Source organism: Hippoglossus stenolepis, chromosome 19 (genome assembly GCF_022539355.2).
Source record: "Hippoglossus stenolepis isolate QCI-W04-F060 chromosome 19, HSTE1.2, whole genome shotgun sequence".
NCBI classification, from domain to species: domain Eukaryota; kingdom Metazoa; phylum Chordata; class Actinopteri; order Pleuronectiformes; family Pleuronectidae; genus Hippoglossus; species Hippoglossus stenolepis.
Genome location: NC_061501.1, coordinates 13,625,208 through 13,638,926, shown reverse-complemented (window position 1 = coordinate 13,638,926; position 13,719 = coordinate 13,625,208).

The window sequence follows — 13,719 nt, the reverse complement described above, 5'->3', positions numbered from 1 at the left end:
GGGAGGGGAGGGGGGGTGCTGCAGACCTAAGACAACAAACATTGGTTATTTTTGCTCTCATGTGTTCAGTCTTCAAAAAAAAAGAATTGGATGTCTGCCCCTATGATGTTTTCCTCTAGTTATGGTTTGTGCATTAGTTAGTGCACAACTGACTAACTATCTCTATAATTCATCTACAGCCCCGTATAGCATTGGTTTAATAAGCAGCTCGGCCTCTTCTATATGTCCATTTCTATATATATATTTATATAAGTTCATGTATAATAGATGCAGAAACCTTTATTTATTAATATATCAAGGCAGATATACTGGGTTAGTTGTTGAGGGTCATTAAATGGCTCAAGGGGCTCAGACCAATTTAATTCTAGTTTCTGCGAGTGTGCGTGCGTGTGTGTGCTTGTGTTTTTCGTGCGTACATATCTGCATGACTGAAAGATGAGAACGGCCGTGGCCTATTCTCTTTGTGGCGTCATTAAAAAAACATTAAAACAACATTAAAACCCTGAAAGCCAGCGCCATGATTTGAATCCGGTCAGGGTTTTCTGTAGACAAAAGCCAGAAGACGAGAGAAAACGTCCGGTCTTCATCCCAGAGCTTTCGCTTCTCACAAGGAGGAATAAAAAAACGTCAACACCGATGTGTCACACAGTATTAACTCCTGTATTGAACTTGATTGATCAATTTACGCTGGTGACTGTGGCGTGGTGGATTCGTTCTGACACCCTGTCTGCAGAGAGGAGGAATCATTTGGAAAAACAAGCTGTTATTGGACTGGATTTGCTCAGATCCACGAGCATGAAGATGTGGACTTATAATGTATTGAAGGAACTGTGCGTCAAGTCGCTGTGTGAAATCGTGGACAGTTTCAGGGTGTGAACGTAGCCTTGCATTCGGTGCGCTGGGAGTTGATGGAAAGGTTCAAATCCTGAATTGGTAAAAGATTTGTGTTTATACTCGCTTTTCTATTCTCAGCCACTCAAAGTTCTTTACAGACGAGTTCACCCATTCACACCCATTCATACAGTGCATCTCTATGGCAACGTGAGGGTCAGTGTTTTGCAAAATTACACTTTGACATGCAGTATGGAGGAGCGAGGGGTCGAACCTCCAACCTTCTGATTAACGGACGACCCGCCCTACGTCATGACCCACAGCCACTCACATGTCTGTAGAGGCGATCTCGGTTTATTCTGACGAAATGAGACTAACAACAAAATGCTCAACTTTATAAGTAAGTGGAGCCTGGAAAGGTTTAGAACCAAAATGTCACATACCTCTCCCATACAGTACAACAATAGAAATGGTGGAGAAAGGGATCGAACCACTGACCTTCTCGTTGGTGGACAACCCGCTCTATCTCCTGAGCCGCAGCCGCCCCAAATATCTTTAGAGGTGATTAACAAAATCCTCCAGTCGGTGTAAGTGCAGTCTTTGGAGGCCAACACATGTCAAGTAATAACTTTACACTTTTTGTGGATAATTAATATACTTTTATGACAACAAATGCATAAAGGACTGTTATACGTTTCACTGCTGTATAATTTGCATTGTTACACATATAGTGTGAGTCTGTTCACTGTGGTGTATGCGCAGTGTAATAATTACTCGTCCACTAATCTTATCTGTTATTGGGGCGATAAGTCAAAATCAGAACATAAATCTTCCAATGACAAGAAACTACTTTCTCTTCATTTAATCTGCGGGGGAATGGAGATTCCGTGCACGTCCGGCAGCAGCTGATGAGGGGTATCATCGGGAAGACGCTCCAGATGAAAGCTAATGCCGAAATAAAGCAGCACAAAGGATTAGATGTGGCTAGGTGCTCAGAGATCACAGGAACCGAAGGATTAGCCAGGGAGAGGGATGTGGGTCACACACAGCTGATAGTGAAACCGGCCCGTCAGCCTCGCCCGGAGGTCTTCCCATAATCCAGCATGGACGGCGAGGCCTGGTGCGGACAGGAAAGGACAGGGGGCGAGCAGTGGGGTCACATTTGTGGGGTTTTACAAGGAAACGTGGTTCTGTGAAAACCAATCAAGCGTTTAACACCCCCCTGTGGGACGTGCTTTTTAAGAAATGGCCGCAGACTGGGAGTGACTCAGGTTTTTATGGCGTACAACTCCAGGGCCTTGCACTTTGACCCGGGGGGGATAAGTCACTAAGAGGACAGTCTGACAGACCAGTAGCTGATGAGGATTACAACATTAATCTCCTTGTTAACCCTGTGGCACGACACAGACTTAAGTATCACAACAGAGATGCATGTTAAGGATTCCCTGGTTCTGTCTGGAAAATCATATCAAGCACATTTAAAGGCAATTTCAGCCCCCCCATTAATTATGCTGCACTTTACCTCACTTAGATCAGATTTATTCATAAATCAATCAAACAAATTTTCAAAAGGGATGAAGACAGAGGCTGAACTACTGGGATTTTCAACTGCCAATGCGAGGATAAAGGGGGGTGGGGGGGCAGATGATATCACGGTGTGCGGTAATTACTCACGACATGGCCTCGTCCTGCCGTCTCCACAGACATGGATTCTCCTCAAACGCAGGAAGTGAGATGGAGATCTGATCGCATGTCAGAGCGGGAAGACGCTTCAGAAACAACCTTTCCTTTATCTGATGGGGTCAGTGGGGGGGTCGCCGGAAACTCGGTGACCTACATCTCCTCCAGAAGGACATCTGTTACCTTTCAGTCCCCGAATGGTTAAAAAACCAAAAAATCACCACAATTACTTTGATAAACCACTTTCACAGCGTCCCCCCCCCGCCCTCACACCCCTGGCAGCTACCATAACTTTGAAAACGTTGGGGTGGTTTATTACATTCTGTTGTCCGCACAAATGGGCACAAAGCGTGATCTTTTTGGAGAGGATTTTAATCAAATTTTGCCATCTGCGGTGCAGGGATAATTACAAATATCCATGGAGGCATGTGGTGCAGGCGGGGGAACACGGGGCAGAGGGAGCAGAGATGATTATTCTGATTGTCGTATCATCTGAATGGGGCTGGTGTGTGTTCCTTCTTGTGATCCCAGCCTCGGGGGGGTCAGAGAATAAGAAAGAGGATTATAACCCAGGAGCCGAGTAGATTAAACGGAGTCCGACTCTCGCTGTACACCACTGCTTAACGTCAGTCCTTCAGCCCGACTCGAATCCAAACACACAGCGATTACAAAACAGTTACGCTGATTACCGGAGATCACATTTTGAAGGGGCTCGCGGAGGACGGGTTTGCATGCAGCTGCGTGTGGCACTCTGTAGCAATCACCAGCAATAATCAAAGGCAGCTAGTGGCTCAAAGAAGAACAATCAGCCAATGCCTTTCTGCTACGTCGGCGCGGCCTGATTGTGCCCCAGCGATCGTGCAATCAGGGGCTATAAATAGACACGGGTAATTGCTGGAGCACTTTCTAAAAATAAGCACAAAATATCATGCAAAGATGGGAGCGGTGTCGAGTCGTAAAGAATCATCTGTGTTTCATTCGGTGAAACCGCTCCGAAGAGCAGATGTGGCTCCGTGAAATACAGATGTGAGTAATTTCAAACGGCCATTTTAGACTTTTGAGCCTGGACTGGTTCCATCCGCCAAGGAGGTTACGTTTCTTTGTCTGTCTGTCAGTGAGCAGGATTACGCAAAAAACTATTAAACAGATTCCTACGTAACTTGTGGAGGGATGCATTATGGGTCAGGGAATGGACCTATTACATTTTTGTGTGGATACGGATTAGGGGGCGGAACCAGGAGTTTTTTCTTTTCCCACTTTCTATTTCATCATATGGGGCATCATATTTTTCAACATTTTCATCGATTTCTCTGAGAATAATTCATGGATCAGATAGATAGATAGATAGATAGATAGATAGATAGATAAATAGATAGATAGATAGATAAATAGATAAATAGATAGATAGGGTGTTAGGTAGAAGGTATTCTGCTGTTACTGAGTGACATTCTCGTTTTGTTTGTACTCACTTGAAAAACAAACCATTTCGCTAATGAACGACTATCACGCTCCGTTCTTGCCCGTGTGGTACTTTGCCCGGCCTCTTCAAAACAACTCAAATGCCAGCGATCGCAAGTTGATGCATCTGAAACGGGAGGAGGATCCGACCCCTCGGAGGATGCAGGAAATCGCGCCGGAGGATTCTTCAGCTTTGCATCACACCCAGTGTTCACGGCAATCTGGCTGATGTGGGATGTAGGCTATCACTCAACTCTGCAATTTAACAGGCTATAATAAAGTGGCAGCTCGGCCTATAAGCACTCATTAAAGGAAGAGGTGCATAAACACAGAGGAACTGAACGCCTTGAGGCTGATAACAAGGTTAATGATAAGATGGAGAGCCAAAGACCAGCTATTGAACGCTACCTTTTACTTCCTCTGTCTTCATCTCTTCGTGTAAGGTCAGTCTCCTGTAAGTGTTACTGTGGCTGTACCTCGAATCTCCATAAAGCTGCTTTCAGACATGCAGTGAACTCAGGAGAACCTCCAGACATTCTCTGGAGGGGACGTATGTGTGAGAGCAACTGTCCGAGTGAGAGCACCCTGACTTTCTGCGGACTTTCTCCAGTCAGACACCTGTTCAGAAGTCAGCCCAAATCGTTACTTCCTGCTGCACCATCCTCACCTGTGCGCTCGAGATTCCTGTGTTGTGATTGTGTCTGAGCGGAGAATCTCCTGCTGCGTTGTACGTGTGTGAAAGAAAAAACTCCGGAGAAAATCCGCACCCAATTCCCCGGTACATTCTCCGGAGGTCATGTCTGAAAACAGCTGAAGTGACGGACATAGACTCTGGAATCATGTAAAGAATGAGCTGTGTCAGGGGGTAAATTTGTTGTAGATTCTTAGTAAGTAAATTAAAGGGTAAAGACAGTTGGAGGAGGTATTGTGTGTGTGTGTGTGTGTGTGTGTGTGTGTGTGTGTGTGTGTGTGTGTGTGTGCGTGTGTGCGTGTGTGAAAGTCTGAGCCATGGTAAACACTTCAACTCACTCAAGTGACTCCTTATCTAAGCATGGCAAGTGTGAGGGTTCATCTTATTAGACTTTCAGAAATAGACTGGAGTGAATCGCTCTCCCTCGTATATGGGGAGATTGTCAGTGCAGTCAGGGAAGTGATTTCAGCGCCGCGAAGAATTGAATTGCTCGGGGTGGAGGGTGGAGGGATGCGTTGGTTAAGCGAGGGGTTTAATTTGCTCTGGAGTATGTATTCTCATACTGATATGCCAGAATGTAATTGGAGTTGGGTACAAGAGCCCGACGTTTTCATTTCAGATTTGAGGGCGTCCGTTTGAATTGCATCGTCTAAACAGTGTGTTTTGCCGCGCCTGTGCTAGATCAGTGTGCATGGTGCCAAACAGGCTGAAAACAACTTATCTGATAGGGAATGTAAATAAAACTGCATCTATGGTGTTGCAGTTGTATCTGATTAGATTATAAATGTGAAACATGCAGCAACCACGCATGTTTATTCGCCCCCACCAAAAAAACCAAAGCCAAATGCAAGTCCGTGCTTTCTGATTGGCTGGGGTCATGACATATGGAGATGAATGTCAATAAACATCGGTGCACCCACTGAGTCACAGCCACTTCCCACACACCTCTCCCAGTGTGATTTCTGCGTAATGATCTGGGGAGTCTGGACGGCCGTCTGCTTAGCTTCGCCGCGCCGTAGGGTACCGAGCTAAGTGAGAGGAGGAGAGCGAAGGGGGGCCGAGCCAGGTTTCCTTTTTCATTCCCGGCAAACGCCTGCCATCCCGAGCGGAGACGTGAGAAATTAACAAACACGACGTCCCGCAGAGATGAAAAAAGGTTGAAGCGAGAAATCTTAATAAATGGCGACGGTTCACCGAACTCACGGAGGAAATCTGCATTTACCGGGAGGACGGGGAGCCACAAAGAATCTTGTCTGCGTGACTCATGTGTGCGATTTCACTTCATTACAAACAAAAATAAAAGCTGACGGTGATTGAGCTTTGAAACGAGTTACATCAGTGATACAAATCCCATTATTCAAGATGAAAAACACGGAGGAAATTCCTTGGGTGTAGTGATGCAGCACTGCGAATGCCCTCTGCAGCTCTCAGTCCCTTTATGAATATTTTAGACCCATTGTTACAGTGAAACCAGAGACGTTAAGGACAAAAAGGCATCAGGTTGATCTTTTTGTAAGGTCCGGACCCTCAAGACCGTTCAGCGGGGCTTAAAGGCCAAGTCTTCCTGGAACTTGAAGTTGTGAAACCAGTCAAATGGAAGCACATCAAACTGTGGGTCTAAGTAGGCCACTCCTGCTGAGATGTTGCTTTTATTTATTTATTTATTTTCGCTCTGGCCTCACACATACTGCTGAAGCTGTTGGTTTAGAGATTGTGATATAGATCTGCCTTCATTTGGCAAAGCTAAACGCCGAACGTCAAGTGCAACCGCTGATTACAGTGCACGAATCCCTGAGGAGATGGAGACCCCTGTCCTGAGCACTAAAGGTGCAAGAAACACAGAGGGAGGTTGAGAATAATAAATGAACTCGTCTTGGATATCATGGACGTCTTGCTCTAATCGTGAGGACACAGAGAAAGATGGAGGTGAGGGTTTGGGATAAGAGGCTTATTGGGAATACTGGCCTGCTATATTAGGAGAAGAAAAAAAAAGAAAGCAGGAGGAGAGGAGGATAAAGAAGAGGAAGTTGAATCGGGAGAGGAGCAGAGGCGGGGATGCATGCAGGGGGGTGGAGGAAAAAACCCTCGAGGGCTCTATAATCCAAAAATGAGAGAGTTGTGGCTCAGAGACACTCAATCTGACAAGATGCAATAAAGCAATGGAAGAAAGGGAGGAGGCACAGCCAGATAAGAGGGGCTGCTTCCAGGGAAGAAAGAGAGAGGGAGATGGGATGATGAGCCGGAGATGTGACAAAAGAGATTGCGCTGGAAACCAGCCATCAACAGATCCATGAAACAATGGCACCATCCTGGGCAGAACACACAATCACCGGGATTATGCCGTGTGACACACTTTTATGGAGTCTATCTCTGTGCTATGAACCTTAAAAGAATGTGCTGTGTTTCTCCGTTACAGCCCAAAACCATTCGCCAGTCCACACATCACATTGTTATGGAGTCGCTGATGTAAAACTCTCTTTGCCGTATCGTCATTTGACAATAAATCAACATGCATTTTGTTTCTTTATAACAATAGATTGAAATTAAACAAATATCCCGTATTGACAGGAAATCCTTGCAGTCGTGATTATAGATTATAATGCATTTATTTAAAGGAACATCTCAGCATTTTGGGAAATATACATAATAATTATATGAGAGGATTGATACCACTCTCGTGTCTGTATTAAATCCTACAGCCAACAGCTAGCTTAGCTTAAATGTAGCTTCATATTAACATAAGATATTAGAGTTGCATCTTCTCTCCAGGCAAGAAAGAAAATTGGAATATTTCCCGTGTCTCATGTTTCTCCAATTCTCCACAGCACGCTTTGGTGGTTTCATGCTTCCAGGATAAATCGTCTCCAGTGTTTGTTTATTATTTCTTTAACTTCGGGTCATTCATTTTTATTCATATAAAGCAGAACAAAACACAGTGAAAATGAAAGCACAGACGTGCACATACAAATTAAGAAATGGCTTTTAAATCTTTTCATGGTCTGAGTTAGTTCCAGACGCGTCTCCTTTGCTTTTTAAACATCACTGATGTCCCATAATTTATTGACCCTCAGGGAAATTCAGCAGAGAGGGTAGAAAGGTCACTGGTATGGAGGGACACTGCAGCGTCTCTTCTTCCCCTTCTTTAATTTACCAAAGAGGTAATGCACTAAGGATAAAGTACCGTATTACCTATATATACTTTAAGTCTTAGAAGTAAAAGTACTTGCAGAATGTATCCTATTCCGTAATGCAACAGTCTCTGCCTCTTCCAAATCTATTTCAGGATGCAGGGTCTAATGTTACCGCTCCACTCAGATCGGATCAATAGTTATTCATCATTAATGATTATTTCTAAAAAGTATTTATTTTTAGAACATTGTGAAACATTGAACACAATCCATTATAAACATGTTGTTGAGTAGAACGTACAGATGGTGATTTATGTAGAGGAGTAAATGTGAAATAAGGAAGAATAAGAATAAGAAAATAATACTAGTTGCGTAATATACAGATATATACAATACAGATTTAATTTTGTCTTCATCTACCATATTAAAAACATGCCCACCATTACAATGTTTAATTTGACATTGAACACATTGGACCCAAAAACACACATTTCCCATAACATGCTTTCATCACACAGATGTGATTGCAGACGTCTGAGGGTGAATTCGGTCAAACTTTGCCCCCGTGGATCTAAAAACTAACTGATAATGAACTGAACCACAGTAATTATGTTTCAGTCCAACTATCAGGGCGTTCTCTGCTGAGCAGGACATCACAAGAGCAAATCTGTTTGGAAGACGAGCATCTGAACTTGGCCAAGATTTTGCGGAGAAGGAAAGTCCGTGTGCCGCACATTGGGGGCTGAAGGTCAGGCTAGAAAAACAGTATCGTCCTGTCAAAGCCTTTTATTTACTCTGCCCTCATGGTTTGAACGAGCTGCTGATGTTTTAAGAAGGTACCGGAGAATATTTCAGTCTCTGTGTAAAGATGCTGGTGGAGTCTCGTTGCCCAAAGAGCAGCGTCTGTTTATTTCAGATAAATCTTGCCCTCCCTGCAGCATCATTTTCTATTTAATTTGAAGTGGAGGCTTTTTATAAAAGAGAGAGAATGTTCACATTAAATCTGCTGAATACTTTATGTCGTTCACAAGCCGATGTATCATGCAATTATTTGATATGAGGACTTTCTCAGCTGCTTTATTGTGTGTAGCTGTCGAGCGCAGTTCTCGGATTCTTTATCATTTCACTCTGACGATTACAAATCACGTCCTCGGGGACTGCACAGGTGAGAGGTTTCACTTTAAAACAACAGTTAATTAGGTAAAATGACTGCCTATGAATGTATCACCCGAAAGGTGAAATCAAGTCAAATGCATTTTCAAATTCTCATTCTTACTTTTACAATCTTCAGACAGATGGGGAGGGAACCGCTTCGGAGAAATGAGGCCAGACGACTTGCTGCTTTACACAGAGAAAAAAACAACAACACCGTAACAAACTGTTTGGATGACTACACCCGCAGAACACACACATCATCAGTGTAATCTTTTCCCCAGCACAATGTTGTTGATGCAGATCTGGCTGTCAGTGACACGCGGAGAATGTTTTGCTTTCGTTCTCCCGTGTGAATTGGTGTCAAAAAGCCTCGGAGGCTTCTTAATCCTTCCACATTAAAATAGGACACGTTCCCCATAAATTACAATGGTGTATTCGCATAATTACCGTTGCCCCCGCGTTACATAAACAAGTGGATGATGCTGATGAGTTCGGATCCTCGGATATCTGAGGGAATGTGGAGCACATTTGACAGTATAGTGGATTTTCAAGGGTGTTGCATGAGTTTCTCCTGCGTCCACATTCTCTCACATTCAGTGGTTTTAATCCTTTTTTTTAAACTAACAATGGATCACAGGAGTACTCGTATGTGAAAGTGTTGCAGCGATCACAGAGGTTTTGTTCAACCCTGCAGCACTTTACTGTTTTGGGTTCACTGTCACATGCTCTCATCAGTTTTTAACATTATTCAAAACCAGAACATACCCTGCACCATTCCAGAATCAGAACACAGACAAGGTTAGTAACTAGCTGGAGAACACACTGTGCCATTTAACTATTTCCCTCAGGAACACAGCTATAGAGGAGATTGAATGTTGGAGACAAACTCGAAATGACAAAGTTCACCATTTTAACGTAAAGGTTGCAAAACTTCAGCGTTGTTTTTACTCAAAATAGTTTCCAACGATACAGCTTCCCTCCCGACATCTTTCTACAGTTTCTATTGGACACCTGAGTGTTCGGCAGTGAAGCGAAGAACCAACCTCGCTTGGGTGGTGTCGTTGTCGGGTTCTTTCTGGAACCTCAATGAGTAGTTTGACATTTTAAAAAACAAGCTCTTTCGCCTTCTTGCTGAGGGCGAGATGGGTAAACTGATACTAATCTGACGGGAGCGTGTTGAGTATTGAACTAGAACTAGAATTCGATTGGCTCAGAAAAACAGGAAGAAGCAACTCTGAGTCTGCCCACCAGGGCGTCTGAGGAGAAGACAGCTAAGTAACATGTGACACATCTGTACACCAAGAGAAATATGAAACCACATGTTGGTTTTGCATGGATCTGTGTGCTTTAACTACATCTTATACCCAGTGGCTGGCAGCAGTGGCCTTATCCAAGCCTAAGGTTGCCCGGCAACTAGCTGACTCCATTCGCTGCCCTCCATGACCCTGAATAACCACAGTTCCACATCGCGTGATAACAACTGAACCCAGATCCTCACTAGACAAATGCTTGTTCTACGTCGCACAATATGTCATCTGGCGTGTGATGTGGAACATGCTGTATTTACCAAGTCACGTCTGCAGCATCTGCACCTCGCTCGTCTCTACACGCGTCTGAGCCTTTTCATCCGAATGTAAAGAGTTTGCAGCAGCACAATGTCAATGTCAGAGCGCAGCTGCAGCTTTTTGGAGATTAAGGCGTCCTCAGAGGCGCTCGCTCCTTTTTTTTAGGATCTTGTGCGGTGACACCGGCAGTCAGTCACGGTCTAGCACTTCCCATTAAAGTAATACCCGCCAAGGTGAAATAATTTCCAGATTAGAAAATGTCTCCAAAAAATTAGTTGACATATATCACTCGACGAGCGCTGCGTCGCTTTTTGTCGATTGTTCCGCGAGAGGCTCGTCAGGCTGGAGGAATCGATCGGTTTCATTTGTCTCACCTCACGGCAGATGGTATTATGTGTCACTGTCATTCATACACTTCTAATTTATTCAGCGATGCGTCTTACCCGGCGAAGTCAATGCTCAGGCTTTCCAGGGACACTGATAGGTGTCTATCTCTCTTTCTCTCTGTATCTCTCCAGCATTATGAAAAGTGTAGAAGCACTGAAGGAAGGATGTGACAGATTTTTGTATAATTACTTCTTCACAAGGAGGAATCCAGAGAATGCTGGCATGCGTCATTAGCTGCAGATATATAGAATATTTTTACTAATTTATGCCAAACTAATCAGCCACGGCACATCGTTGAATGTCGGAGGTGAAGCAAAGCGCGGTATGTCAGACCGCTTACGTAAAAAATGCAAGTAGCAGCTTCTGAGGTTCCTCTAAATGCTCTGTTTTCGCAGTCTTAACAAAGTAAATCAAATCCAAGTCGCCACATGCATCACTCGGCCTCTCTCAAATCGTTTGGCGGAGTAACAAATGTATGGTGTCGATACCTTCAGCAGTTTTATTTCATCAAGCGTATTAGTTTTGCGGAGTTTTACAACTCTGCTGGGAAAGATCGTAAATATGAGTACGACTTTCTGGCTCTGCCGCCCCGAGAGTACCCCGTGACACTGTGTTGAATAGCAGGGTAATGGACGCCGGATGCCGGCCGTTAGGAATAGACAGGGGGGGGCCTTGCTCGCACACAGGGTCCATACATCATGTCTGGACAACACCGCTGCACGTGCACACACTGACACAAGGTTTTTAGCGATGTGCTAGATTTCAAGCGCTCTAATTTAAATCCATCAAGCTAATTAGCGTGCACAGGATCCAAATACTGAGAGGTTCTTACAATGTTTGGACAATTATAAATACATAAAGCGCCATCTGCTCGACACTGCCAGGTGACTAGTGGCAGCTGAGATGGAGCAACAATTCTGCCAATTACCTACTTAGTTCTGAGTTTTCGTCATATGGATTTATAGGCTGTCGCAAAAGACTTGATTTATGTCAATTCAACTGTGGGAATGACAGCCTCCAGCTTCAGACAGCTGAAATACGCCAGTGCTGTTTCTAGTGGTTACTTTATGTATTCAGACAGAATACACACCTCCGGTGTTGACCTGTTTATTTAACTGTGGGAATGTATTGTAAATACACAGTGGGGCGCTCTTTATGCTTATTAACCATTTCTCTTATGAATAATGAATTAGATGAGTGAGGCTGCAGCATCATACATCAGGAAAATACAAAGGAACAGAGGAGGGTTATTGAGCCACAGTTGCTCCACAGATAATGTGATGACCTGAATTTTATTTTTGCTCTCCAGTTATGAAGGGTTTGGTGAATTTGTAAAAAATGTTAAAAAAGAAAAACTTGAATCTGCCCCTTAATCTGCACCTGCACCAAAATGTAAAGGGTTCTTCCCCGACTCGGGCCCCATCCGTCGACCAAGTTTGGTAGGAATCGGTTCAGCGGTTTTTGTGTCTCTCTCCTGCTGACTAATAAATCAACAAACAAGAACGGCACTCAGTAGAGTGCACATCTCCATCAAGGCCCAACAGTCCCCTGATGAAACCAAATTCGCTAAATCAATTTGGATCTGCACCAAATTGCACACACTAGTTCATCAGTGTCCGTACATTATTCCCAAGGAAATTGTTTAAAATGTCCCAAAAAATCCTCCTACTCTCGCAATAATAGAGAAAGTGTAGTAATTGTCTGGATCTGCACCAAAGATTTGGTTCTCTCTTGGCCCAGGTCCCAAGTTTCATAGAAATGAATTCTGGATAAAATTACACACACCATCATAAATATCAGTCCCATAAATATCCCAGATTATCCCAGACCAAAAGGTTACAAACGACCTTCCTCGCAATGATAAAGAAAGGATCTGCACCAGAATTTTATGTTTTTTCCGTCTTGGCCCCGGTCCCATCGTTCCAACAAGTTTCTAGAAAATCAGTTCCGTAATTATTAACAAACCAATAAACAAACAAACACACTTCAAATCTTCGTCAGCAGGGGGCAGCACGCAGCACAATGCAGCAGCTCTCCAGCGTAAAAAGCAAACAAGAGAAGAAGAACTTTGTCCAGGACTTCCCCAACAGGAAGTGGCTGTAACTTCTGCTTCAATGGATCCTGATCAGCAAAGATAAATTAGATATAGTTAAAGGAGGAAAATGGCCTGAGAGGAACATGAAGCTGTTAAACTGGAGTCTGCAGCGTCACCAAGGACTTTACTGCGAGGAGCGTTAAACAGTAAATGGAAGTCACTGTCAGACCACTGTTGAAGCTGTCTGTTGTGTACGGGGACATGCTGCATAATATACATGGCTGGTTTAATGGAGCCGCAGCCTATTTGCCCTGTTGCATATATTAGACATTGTGAAATTGTGATGTCTGGAGCCGGAGCCATCTGTGAGCTCACCTGCTCCTGTGGAGGTGTCGGACCAATGAGACCATGTGGCCCGTAACTCACCAGATGGATATTTGCATTGTGCTTTGCAGCTGATCAGTGGGTCTCTGTGTCTTCAGCATCAACCCCCGACTCACCTGTTGGGTTTTTATAGTGATTCGAGGTCATTGTAGTGGAACAAGCCGGACGTGCTTTATTATTTTTCTTCGATTGTAGTTTCACTTTGGTGCCGTCTTGGACGTGACATGGTTGACACCGGCTTTAGTGGAGTCACCTGGGATGTGACATCAGTGTTGGAGGGTGGAGGAGTTCACTTGTCCTCCTCTTTGTTATTTTCAATATCCGCTGGTGGCAAAGCGACTGTATCAGGGCAGAATGGAAAAAATATAGATTCTCTGAGGCAACCGGGAGGTGGTAGATTCTGTA